Below are 12,434 nucleotides of genomic sequence, written 5' to 3'. Positions count from 1 at the left end.
CTGAATATTTGATTCAATTTAAATATTAATTAAATAGTACTTAAAATCTTTAATCTATATTCATAGCAGCTTTGTTGATGAAATTTCATTTCCTTGTGGTCTGATAGTCTCATATTTCCAAATACCTTTTTGGATGCTCTATAACGTGGGATTTTATTTAATTTTATAGTACGAAATTTATTATTTTCAGAATTATTTGCTCTATGAGTTTCGTTTAGGGAAAGAATTAAATTGAACTAAATTATGTTAATTAGTCAAAAAGATCTTAGTTTACACTGGCTGGATTTTACAATATTTTATAATTTTAATCATAATTCATTTATTGGATATTAGATGCCGAAATCATTGGACATTTAACATCTGAGATTAATCAAAGAATTCAATAATCAATTTTAACATCGCCAATGATTTTATAAAAGATCATAAACAATAAATGCTTGACGTAAGCATAAAAGCAAAAGAACAAACATCTTATCTCCTGCTTTGCTTTAATAGATATTTCTGAAAGTAATAAAGAAGCAATTATTTAGTGTTATTCGCATATTTTCCCAGTTGATCTTATCAGAGCAAGAATGGATTGTTCCATATTGGCTTATTTCATAAGAATGTGAGTATTTAATATTAGCATTCTATAAGCTGAACTGAAAGAAAAGCGAGGATGGATTATGCTGAATCAGAATATCCATATAACAATTGCCAAAATTTTTTTTTTTTTACTATCACACTGTTACATGGAATTTCTACTTTTAATTTCGTTTAAGTAGCCTTTATCTTTATAATTATTATTTCGAGAATGGCTGATAGATTTTTATCAATCATATATTTTCTATTTTTTTTTTTAATTCTAAAGTTCTTTCAATTACAAATAATTCTTAGATCTTCTTTACTACTGATATAAAATTCCTAAAGAATGACTTTTTCTAATAGTAACAAACTGCAACTTTTGCGCGTCTCTTGTATCACTTTCTTACAAAGGTTTAAAAATTTTCATAAGAATATAATTAAGAATTTATTAAACAAAAAAAAATTACATTTTTTACAATAGCCATAGAAATTATTATTGCACAGAATTTTACTAATGTCATTTTAAATTTTAATTAAATTAAATTTTAGTTATAATTTTAATTAATATTAGAAATTTTTGTAATAGAATTTAAATGTGATACAGCTTTTTTTTTTCATTATAGTGATGAAATTCAAAGCATTGTTCATTGTTTGTACCAGTGCTCAAAAACGCCACCGTAATTTAGATAAACTTGTTTTAAAATTAATATTTGGAAGTTAAGACTAAATTAAAACGACAAATAACAATTATTCATCTTTTTAAAATTATTTCTCAAATAATCTTTACTATTTTTTTTAATTCTATCTGAGCCTTTCGCAGGAATATTGTTTTAAATAACAATATTTGTGGTAAAATATCGCATTTTCGATGTTTTATTTTGTGAAAGATTTTTCAATGCCTATCATCATTTCTAAAAATTCTAAGTATTTAATTAGACTGATGAATGATTTGATTGATCTGATAATAAAATCAATATAAACAGCAAGCAGTACGGAATGGAAAACAATCTTCAAAATATTGATTTTGAAATATAAATTTGATCAGAATTCTCACAGTAGCATGTTCTTACTTTTGGATCAGAAAGTTCAATGTTTGACTGCGATTCTGTCAAAAATGTATCGAAATCAGAAGCCTGGGGAATGTTGAATCCAAAGATAGCAGATGACCCTCCTCTAGAGCTATTTTGAAAGTGGAAGAAGTATTGGCGACTCAAATGTCATTTCTGGCATCTGACTTTGGATCAAAGTAGCGAGTATGACTACGTACAACACCTAACTCGTGTTGCTGCAAAATAATCTTAAAAAGCTAAATTTCAGATATAGTTGATTTTGTATAGACTTAATGAAAAATTAAAATAGTTCACTGCCTTCATGACTAAATTTTATTCATGCTTAGATTTTATTCATTCACATAGAAAAAAAGCACACTTCAATTTAAACATTAAAAAAAATTGTCTCAGTTACTAGATTTTTAAAGCAAAAATTGGAAAAATTGGGATTAATTATACGATAATGAAACATCCAAAAGAGAAGAGATTTATATAATTCCGCCAGTTGTTACAGACGGCGGAGTACAATTGCATTTACTGATGATAAATTATGTGCTTTAATAATGCTATATAATACATGAAAAGAAGTATCATAAAATCATTATTTCTCTGTCATGCATAATAATGCAATATTTGCAAATTCAATTTACATTACAAATTTACATTAACTCAACACATTACTCAATTTACATTAAATGACAAAGCAGATCAGATTTAACCGATACCGAAGTAATAGTGATTGACACATTATCTCAATCACAGAAGACATTCTATTAAATTTATGCTCTCTGTTTTTTTTTTCATTGATTTATCTCTATGGAAAAGGGCATCCCACAGTTGAATTAATTTGACTTTTGTGTTTATCTTATCATTTTAGGGGCATCACAATGCCCCAGCGTATCTCCCAATCACATGGAGAACTCAACGAAAAATTTCAATGACTAATCAGAAGGCTGGCGAATTCAGCCTGTATTCAAACTGTATTCTATTCACAATTTCAAACAAATCTTTGATTTCCTTGGTTAAAAAATAAGAACTTTAAATCTATTACAATATCTGTATTGATTAAATATAAATATAAATATATAGAGATATATGCCCTTATTGTCACGCCATTCCCACAAATCTGCCTACCCTCCTGTTCATCTGGATGGTGCATCTGGTCATACCTTCGTATGTAATTTTCACCTGTTTCCATGCTTTCTACCTCTCCTAATATTAGTATGTTAAATTTTGAAACACTCTGTGTGTAAATCAATAATGTTTTTTTAAAGCTTCATATGTGTATTTCGCTTATAGAAATTCAACTTAAACAAGAGGTCGTTATACATTTTGTAAAATAAAATTGCCTAGTAATAAAGATTCAGAGCAAAGTTTAAGATCAAATTTTAAACAGTACAACAGTATACATGTAGGATGCAGCGAATACATCAGTGTTATAAATAACCCAAAAAAATTCCTGAAGTAGATATGAATTTCAGATTTTTTTATGTAATAAATATTATTATTACCATTTTCTTATTAAATTCTAAATAGCAAACAAACACGATGCACAAAATTTAATTTCGAATATTTCTTATCATTTCAGATGTTACACATATATATTCGGTTATAGGTTAAAAAAAGACACATTTGTTTTAGAACTTTATAAATAAATTATTAATTTTATTCAGTCTGAAATTTTCGACTTTGCTTCCGTTTCTTTTTCTTTTTTTAATTATTATGCTAATCATTCATATGTATGTTCCATAATTAAACTTTTCATTGCCGTTAAAGTAAACTAACTCACCATTGAAGAATATTTTATTTCAAAAGCTTGCTGTAAAATAATCTCACGATTTTCAAAGCATTTTAATTAACTTGTGAAAATAAAAACACGAATGATTTCACTTTGAATTTCTTCCAACTCCTACGCAAAATGTATTCTTATCATCTATGAGAAAACACTGGATATCAAGAAAAATTAATTTATCTGTTCTTTCTGCGATATTTTCTGATATTCTTCTTCTCAAATATCATTTGCGATGACGGACAAACAGATTTAATTTGACAGGAAGTAACTAGAGTTCTAGAGTTTCTGTTGCATAAGAAGAAATTGATTGGTTTTATATTATATATGTCAGTGATATAGAAGAACATCCACCGGCATTTTATTAGCGTCCCACGTTACTGTCAAGAATCATAAAGGTATTAAATTTCACAACGATTCTCTTGGTTTTGTGTCAGTTCTCCTCGTACAATTCCCCTCTTGAAGAAAATAACATGAATTTTATTATTCGCTTTTAAGCTTCAAAGTCAATTTGTATCCTCTCCAGAAACGTGTTTCTTAGAAGCCTTTATGGAATTCCTAAAATAAAAAATGGGGCATGAAATTCTTTCAGCTTTTATGACTACTGTTATCCTTTTTCAAACATATCATCAAAAGAATTATTTTTTATATTCTCAAAAAGCATGTAGAATTCCTTATAGCATTTTCATTTGTTTTTTTTTGTTGTTACTATCCTTAATACAATAATATTATTGGTACTGGGTGTTTAATAAAACAAACAAGAAAGAAACATAGAGCTTTATTCAATAAACGTAGAAGTTAAACTCAAAATGTACAATTTCTCTAAAAATGTTGAGAAAAGAATACATAGGCTGGGTGTTTGTAAAATAATATTATATTATTTTATAAATACCCAATTGGAATATGCGATATTACAACAAAATTTGATTGTTTCAATATACTTTTATTATGTGTACTAACAATTTTACAAAATTATTATAAATTTACAGTTTGACTATTCATTTCAAATGACCCCCCTCAAAAAAATGAGTGCCCCTCAAAAAAAATTATCTAGCGTATTGTTCAATAAAATTGCTATCCCAGTGAACGCTTTCAATGGTACTGACGTGCAATAGTTACAAAATATTAACCTTTGGCTTGATTCAGTATTTTTACTGATCTGTCGTATGATCCTTGGCGAGTTATTTGGCGATGAATCCCTGGCATGTGATCAAAATTACCCACAAAACCGAATTTGATTTTCAGATTCTTTTTCCTAGACCGAATGAAATAAAAATTTGCCGAAAATCCATTTAAAGTCGCAATTTAATATACCAAATTTGATATATTTAAGCCACTGCGTTTGCACGTTTCTGAAAGTATAGACAGACAGACAGCCAAACGCTTGTTGGATTTGACCCGAAATTCAGTTGGGGTCTGTACAAAAGATTTAAAACTGCGTACCGAATCTTATCCATCTAGCTCTCTTCGTTTTATAGTTATAGTGCTAAATTATATTCGAACAATCGAACAGACAGGTTTTCTCTGAACGGATTTTGCTCAAAATTTGATAAAAATCTACAAATCTGGTTTTAAGATTGTATGCCAAATTTCATCCGTCTAGCTTGAAGCATTTTTGAGTTATCTTTATCAAAGACATCCAGACAGACATTTTCCAAAAATATGTTTTCCGAACTCATAGTGGTCTAAAACGTGGAGATTTTTTGAAATCTCCAACTCGAATTTTTTGACGGTTTCTATAATTTCTCTATACTTCGAATACCAGAAAGTTAAAAAGTCTTATTACTTTATAATCCATCAATGTGACTGTTTTATTCAAGATTGCAAATGACGATGACTATCCATTGAGAGTTTAGTAACCTCTCCATGCTCTACAAATTCGAGATTTATTTCTAAGATTAAAGACCAAGTTTTGGCATCAAATCTGACGGAGGAGGAAACACTTACTGTTTACATTCGTGGGAGTGTATTGTCAGTTAATTAAATACTTGGTGTGTGGGTTTATCTTCGAGTCTGAAATATCCGATCTGACCATTGCTCCAACGAAGACTTTTGTGATGCTGTTTTATGTTTATAATAATTAAGAACTGGCCCATAATAAATGGTTCTTTTTTTTTTATTTCAGTCAGGTTACTAATAGGAAGTCTGTTGTTGTTCCCGTTTCAGTTTTTTTTTATTTCTTTGGGAATTACTATTTGGAACTGTTACGCCATTACTTCCTAGTATTTTTTATATTGAGTATTATGAATTGTTGAATATTATTGTATCTCCTACTGGCATGTGTTTCCTAATATCTGTATATATTAAGCAATGTTAACCTTTATTTTTGTAATTCAGTTTTTAAGATTGAAATTTGTTGAAAAATTGTAGAAAAAATTGACCTTTCCGCAGGCTGACGTATTTATTCTTTTAAATTCTGTATTTAATATTTACATTAGAAAATGTAAAACACTTTTTACTATATTTTTGAATGAAAAAAATTCAAATCGTCACATTTTTTAAACCACAGGTACTACTTGTGCAATGCCATGAATATAAAATTAATTAATGTCGATGATATGATCAAATTCAAATCAAAGAAATGTTTTAACTGAGATAAAGAAATGACTTGAAAGTTATTTGAGTGAAAAAAAATGCACTTCCGTAAAAACACGGAGTACACTTTATATACAACTAGCAACACCTAATGCTTATATTTAGTAAATTATTCTCATATTCAGGGATTAAGAGTTGCTATAAGAGGTGATTAATCAAAATTATGAGTCGAATTTTTTGAGAATTACAATAGTTTTTTACTATATATATATATATATATATATATATATATATATATATATATATATATATATATATATATATATATATATATATATATAAATATATTTTCTCTATATATAGCATATTTTAGGTATGAACAAAAACACATTGTGGGAAGATTTTTGTTCCCAAACATTTTGAAAAACAAAAGTATAATGATTGAGGCTAATCACACATCTTTGCTTGAACATGGAAGTTATAAGCCACTGAATTGAAAATCTAACGCAACTGATGGAATTTTTATGGTAATATATTTTTAAAAATATATCCTAGTATCAGAATTCTTGAGCTCACATTTATTGATTAGTACCTTAGAGGATCAATAGTTAAGTAAGTCATATCACTGACTGTCCGACCCGCCCAAAGGGACAAGGGTAATAAATACTGAATGACCGGACAGCCACTCAAAATCTCGAGTTCGAATTATTTAACGATACAATACCTTCTCTATAATTCGTATAGAAAAGTCATATCACTGAATCTGCAACCCGCCTCGAAGGCACACGGATAAAAATTGAATGACCGGACCGCCGCTACAGCAACACTGGGTTGAACTGTGGTTGAGTCCTAAGGGCCATTACCGGCCACGATACAACCCTTCCCTAAGGAAGTATGTCCCGCCATCGATGGGAGGAGCCAGATTCCCACTTTTGAATGTACCCTCCAGGGTGGCGAGATCCTACCACCATACCTGAAGCATATAATCCTCACTTCGAGGTGCCCCCCCCCGGAGATCAATAGTTAGGTAAGAGTGTACTAAAGTTTCGTAACTATACTACCTTATCATTAACCCTTTCTAGAGCCGTGGGAAGTATGCTTCCCACCAAATTTATCAATATTTGTATAAATTTATGTAGGTTGGCATTTCTGACAAATATTTTTAGAAAGACAGAAAGATGTTTTAGTTCTTTATCTTACACAAAATAATGTGTCTTGATTTGATACTTCATTATTAATTAACCAAATTAATTAATTAATCAAATTAAATTTATCTAATAAGCTAAATAAATCCCTTTTCTTATTCTAATTTCAAGTCTAAAAATATTTTATCATAATATGACTAGAAAAAAATGGACCTTTAAAGGGTTAACATATATGTATATATATTTTTAATCGCTAATTAAGGGATTAAAAGGGATTCTGTATATTAAGTGAACTGGAGGAGAATACATTTTCTACAAATTCTTTTTTTTTAAATACAAAAATTATTCTACGAAATAAAATAAAATATGAAAACTGTATGTTAATAAAATTTCAGATTCCAAAAAGCCTTATTTCTGAGTAAGATTTCTCTGAAATAAATGCTAAATACCAAGTAAGACAGAAGAAATAAATATTTATCATAGACACATAAATATTTATTCCAATCGTTGTTCTAAACATTTCCCTTTGAATACAATTATTTTATACCTACGATAAAAACTAATATGTTTAGTTTGAAAAAAGATAACGTTCTATACCCAATGGAGTTTACAAAAAGTTTATTGACATGAAGTAAGAATTTCAACAAAATATTCTGTGCAAATATATGCATTTGATTACATTGCAACTAACTTATTTTTTATTTTCTATATTAAATATCGTGCATAGACCAGAACATTTAATATATGGACTTGTTGGTATCTTGGGTAATAAATTTTTTGCGTAATATTTTTTATTGTCTATGTTAAATATCGTGCATAGACCAGAACATTTAATATATGGACTTGTTGGTATCTTGGGTAATAAATTTTTTGGGTAATATTTGTTATTGTCTATGTTAAATATCGTGCATAGACCAGAACATTTAATATATGGACTTGTTGGTATCTTGGGTAATAAATTTTTTGGGTAATATTTGTTATTGTCTATGTTAAATATCGTGCATAGACCAGAACATTTAATATATGGACTTGTTGGTAGCTTAGGTAATAAATTTTTGAGGTAATATTTTTTATTGTCTGTGTTAAATATCGTGCATAGACCAGAACATTTAATATATGGACTTGTTGGTATCTTGGGTAATAAATTTTTTGGGTAATATTTTTATTATGTTAAATATCGTGCATAGAGCAGAACAGTTAATTCATAGACTTGTTGGTATCTTGGTTAATAAATTTTTTGGGTAATATTTTTATTATGTTAAATATCGTACATAGACCAGAACATTTAATATATGGACTTGTTAGTATCTTGGGTAATAAATTTTTTGGGTAATATTTTTTATTGTCTATGTTAAATATCGTGCATAGAGCAGAACATTTAATACATAGACTTGTTGGTATCTTGGGTAATAAATGTAGATCGAGAAGCATTAAGGTAGAGCAAATCGAAATATAGCATTATCAAAGGACTTTACAAAAAATTATTCTCTCCACTGCTCATTTTGGACTACATATTTTTATTCTCTCTCTAGAAAATTCGAGTTTGCTATTTTAAGGATATCTTAATAATATGAAATAGAAATATTGAAAGTCTGTTTCCTTTGTGTCTCATAAAGCAGGATGTATAATCCCTTAATTCGAAAGCATTTCATTTTAATATAAATAAAAACAAATTACGGTTCTTTCACACATCTTCTCATAAACAACTGAGACGATTTCAATCTGACTTTGAAGAAATGAGAAAGAATACTGCCAATTTTGAAAAATGCAAAATTAAGCATATTCAACTAATTAAAAATTAACTGATGTGGCTGTCCTGAAGTAACTTTGGAGCAGTAATTATTTTACTTGATATTAATTTTGAGCAAAAACTATAATTATTGAACGATTTTCATGCAGTAATTATTTTATCTGAATTTTTAATACCAGCTTAGAATTAAACATTTTATCTTTTCATTGATACCAAATTCTTTTCTGCACACTTTTTTCTTGAATTTTTATTAACTGTTTTAAAATTTTACACCGATTAATTTGGTGATACAGTAAAAGCAAATCCTTTCTACTCTACTTCTTTCTCTTGAAATTAGTGTTTAATTTTAGTTGTTTAAAGTATTTATTTAAAGCAGTTTTAGTAGCACAATTCTTTTGTGTTTCTTAAAAGAACTGATCGGATTTGGAGGAGCTTTCATTTTCAAATTTAATGTATATTTTATTAAAATTATCTTATGGTACTTAATGAAGTGGTGTAGTATAATAAGAAGAATTTGCTAAGTAATTATAATTAGTTTTTATATTTAAAATATTTTGCATAAAAATACGTAAAATCCCATATATGTTGGATATTTCAATTTGTATATATCTAAACTTCAAATCGAAAGATTTTTTTAAATGAAACAAAGTGATGCATTTAATGTTATTTCAGTAAATAAATGTATTCACGAAAATCTAAAAAGCTTAACATTTTATGCAAGGCCGCAGTTTTTCTGTCTTACAAATAATATTTAGTAAAATATTTTTGAAATACAAATATTTAAAAAAATATATTTACTTAAAATATATATTTTATTAAAAAAAAATTCTTGTACAAATGTTCATTGACAGTTACATGCACAGAATCGTAATAAAATAAAATAGATTTTCTTAAAATTTCCATTTCAACAACATAATTTTTCTTTTTCTCAGAAATTCTAGTTTATGTTCTACAAATTTTATACCAGTTGGTTAAATATATTTATTTTTTGACAAGAAAGGAAATTCCCTTCAGGATTTAATATCATTTGAATTTGTGATGAATTGCATATAATCCAGTTAACTGGCTTATATGCTATTAACCACAGAAACATAACCATTATGCAAAAGCATTTGCTCGTGCAACGTAGTTGTTGAAATGATAAGTGACTTATATGCTATTCACCACAGACTCTCCCTCCAGTGAGTCGGAGGTGAGACGAACGATATGGCTGTTGAGTGGTGATGTATTTATTGGCTGTTGAGTATAATGCGCCTGAACTCATTTGAGTACCACCAAGCGTTATGGTAAGCGAGCGCGTGTGGGTGAGTGGTTGCTGTTGCTGCGTCAAGTGAGTCAAGTGACGACTTTGGCGCCACAACAGCTGTACGAAGGTTGAAGGTTCATCGTCCGAGGTCACAAATGTGGTGAATTGTAGTGAGCGAGAATAGAACCTGGGGCCTTGTGGTTCGCATTCCAGTAACATAACCAGTATATAAAAGCATATGCTCGTGTGGCGTAGTTGTTCACTGAATTATATGCTATTAACCAAAAATTAAAAAAAAAAACAATAATGTTTTTATAATGTTAATCAACAAGTAATGTAATTTTTTTAATTCAATTCCTACTTAATTCAATAAAGAAAATTTTTATTTTAGTTACTTTTGATTAAATAATTATCAAAAAATTATTAAGTATCAAAAAGTATTGATTTTCGCAAGAATTGAACTCGTATTCTTCACCTTCAAGTGAAAAATACTGAAATCCTTGCATGTTACAGATTGATTTACTGTCTGTTGATTTCAACTTTTATTACAAACTACTAAAACTCTATTTAAAGTATTAAAATTAATTAAATTTAATTACTGTTTGAAAACAAGTGTCATTCACTACAAGTTTAAAAAAATGTATTTGAACTTGAGTGGATGAAAAAAAAGTATTTTATTAGCGATTGAAAATTTGAACAAGATATATATATAGAGAGAGAGTGGGTGAGCTAATAGCAGAAATTGAAAAATCGTGCTTCACAATCAATAAAAATTCTTAGAAATAATATGTCTTCGGTCCAATAAGTATAATATATCTAAAAATATAGGCGTTTGAAGATTTAACCGATCGAAAATGAGAATTTCGAAGGTGTTCGAATACAAAAATTATTACAATGATGCACACAATTTTTAGATTTCCGATGTCTTAGTTTCTCGGATTTGCTTTCATGTAAAAACTGTACTATATTCAAATTCACGTTTTTCTCCTAGTTGTGGTTAAAAATGAGCATATATATATATATATATATATATATATATATATATATATGTTTTATTTGTGAATTTATTTAAGCAGTTTGTATAATAAAAAGAAGTTCTTCTCTTTTGTGACGAAAATTTATCTGACTTATAAAAATCTAAATATTATTATTAAAAAAAAAGGCGAGTACTTCATTGATAACCTCGAGTAGAATACCCTTTCATCATCTGGAGTTCCTTAAAGACCTAAAATAATAAAATTATTGATGGTCTTAAAATGATAATATTCAGAACTGTATAACTCCCTCAAATTTAGTCTCAGAAACTTTTTGAAAAGTTAAGAATTTTTTGATTTTAAAATTTTAGAGTCAAAAATATTCTACTGACTATGTTGCAAAGTATCGAAGAATATTGTATAAATTTAGATTTCATAATTTTTAGAAGTACATTTATTGACGGAAACAAAATAAATATTCTTATTTACGTCATTTAAATACTAATAAAATTTAAATTAAAAATTGAATGTTATAAAAAATCTGAGAAATTTTTCTGGACTAATATTTTGAGATATCACATAAATAATAAACAAATATTCTGTTGCATACATAAGCCTTCAGTGCTGAATGATTCACTTTCATGTGCTCATATTTTTTTAAAAATCCTGATTGATTTCATCAAAAAAAATTTCGTATCATTTGAAGTATAATCATTCCATTTTAAAGCAGAAATTTTAAAGGAGATGAAGATATATTGTGCATTATAAAATTAGTGGGATATATAGTACAATGAACATAAAGTGCAGGACTTATCTAACTGTATGACTATCAAAACTTGAAGATTAAAAATATTATGCTGAAGGAGCCATTAACACCAAATGGCATAAAAAATTTGAATGGAAATGTTGGCGTTCTTTAGTCTCGGCAAACTGGCTGGTTGACAGAAGGGCTAGTAAGAATTAAGATTAAGCGGAATTCAATATAAAAATATTTCCTTTCTAGGTACAATAAGTTAATTCATATTGTATTCGTTTTTCTTTAATAAGAAAGGCATACATTGTGTTGCATACAAATTTAATTTATTTTTACATATTTTGAATAAAACTTTTTAATGTAACATTTTTGATTATTTTTTCAAAGTAATATTTATATTTTTGAGGAATGAGCGTCTTTCTAATAATAACGTTATCAGGATATCATTTTCATAGCCTAAAAAGCATTTGTTATTCTACTTAATGACAAATGCTATGATAAGTGGTATGATTTCCAGTTCTTAGGCCAAGTATATAGTGATTCTCATATTTCATACTTTCCTTAAAGTCTTAAATGCTAGGTATTCTATGGAATGTTTACATTTCATACCTTGCCGGTAACATATATA

Source organism: Argiope bruennichi, chromosome 2 (assembly GCF_947563725.1).
Source record: "Argiope bruennichi chromosome 2, qqArgBrue1.1, whole genome shotgun sequence".
Classification (NCBI taxonomy): Eukaryota; Metazoa; Arthropoda; class Arachnida; order Araneae; family Araneidae; genus Argiope; species Argiope bruennichi.
Note: the sequence above shows the minus strand (reverse complement) of the source record.